A 1,053-nucleotide genomic window follows, 5' to 3' on the forward strand; every position below is an offset into this window, starting at 1 on the left:
AGGCTGGCCTTGAGCTCACTCTGTAGCCCAGGCTGGTCTCAAACTTGCAACAATCCTCCTGCCTCAGCCTTTAGAAGTGCGGGGATTACAGACATGTGCTACCACACCTGGCTGGCTAAGTCGTTTTTTGAAGCTGTTTTATTTCCACATTTTGCTCAGTTACTGCCTTCAGAAAGGGTTGGTTAGTCATTTCTATGTTCTCATAGTAACATGAAATTTGTTGGGCACCTGCTGAAAGCTGGTCAGCTGATCCTTTTGTTTTTGGCTTTCAAATACATGAATCTGGGTCTCAGAGATACATTCCTGGTCAACTTTCTCTAATCTGTTCAGCTCCTGAGAAACTTTACCAGAATTCCACAGCCTCAACCTTTTCTTGATTGGCTAGTTGCTGTTGTTCTGAATGTTTCCTATCTTTGTGCTAAAAAGAAAGGACTCCAATTGCTTTTCAACAGCATCTTTAGCTCACTGTCCAACTTTTCATTTTGATATTTTCAAAAAACTTACTTTTTGAAGAATACAAAATAGTGATAAAAAGGAAAACAGCATTTGAAATGATATAAAATTTCACTAAACAAAGTAATAGGAGTTCAACAATGGTTGCTGTATTACATGATGCTTCCTGATTTGATGACATTTCTTTTCTTTTCTTTTTTTTTTCTTGGCAGAACTGGGGATTGAACTCAGACCCTTGTGCTTGCCAGGGAAGCGCTTATTCTACTGAGCCATCTCCCCAGTCCCCTTGATGACATTTCCAAGCTGTGGTTTCTTCTCATCCATCTGTTTCTGATAATGTTTCAGTTGCCCACCCAGCTCTGACAGATGTTTAGCTTACTCAGTAATAAGTGCTAGAAAGCTTTGGTCAGTGTTTGAGTTTGCCAATGTGTCATCTTCATCTCCTTTGAGGGCAGAATATTTGGAAAATTTTTGTTTTTGGTACTGCCTGACAATTTCATTTAGTCTTTGATTTTGGTCTCTCAGAAAGTTGATTTCTGTGGCCATTTCGAGATAATTTTGCTTGGAGTTTACACCACCTTTTGTTTTCTTGTAAAAACC

The 1,053-nt window shown here is 39.2% G+C and overlaps 1 pseudogene; it reads right to left on the minus strand.

The window, feature by feature from the left end:
• Nucleotides 1-718: 718 nt before the first annotated feature.
• On the minus strand, nucleotides 719-999 carry LOC105741381 (annotated as a pseudogene).
• Between the last annotated feature and the right edge of the window lie 54 nt (nucleotides 1,000-1,053).

This window comes from Octodon degus, unplaced genomic scaffold (genome assembly GCF_000260255.1).
Source record: "Octodon degus isolate 3935 unplaced genomic scaffold, OctDeg1.0 scaffold03899, whole genome shotgun sequence".
NCBI classification, from domain to species: domain Eukaryota; kingdom Metazoa; phylum Chordata; class Mammalia; order Rodentia; family Octodontidae; genus Octodon; species Octodon degus.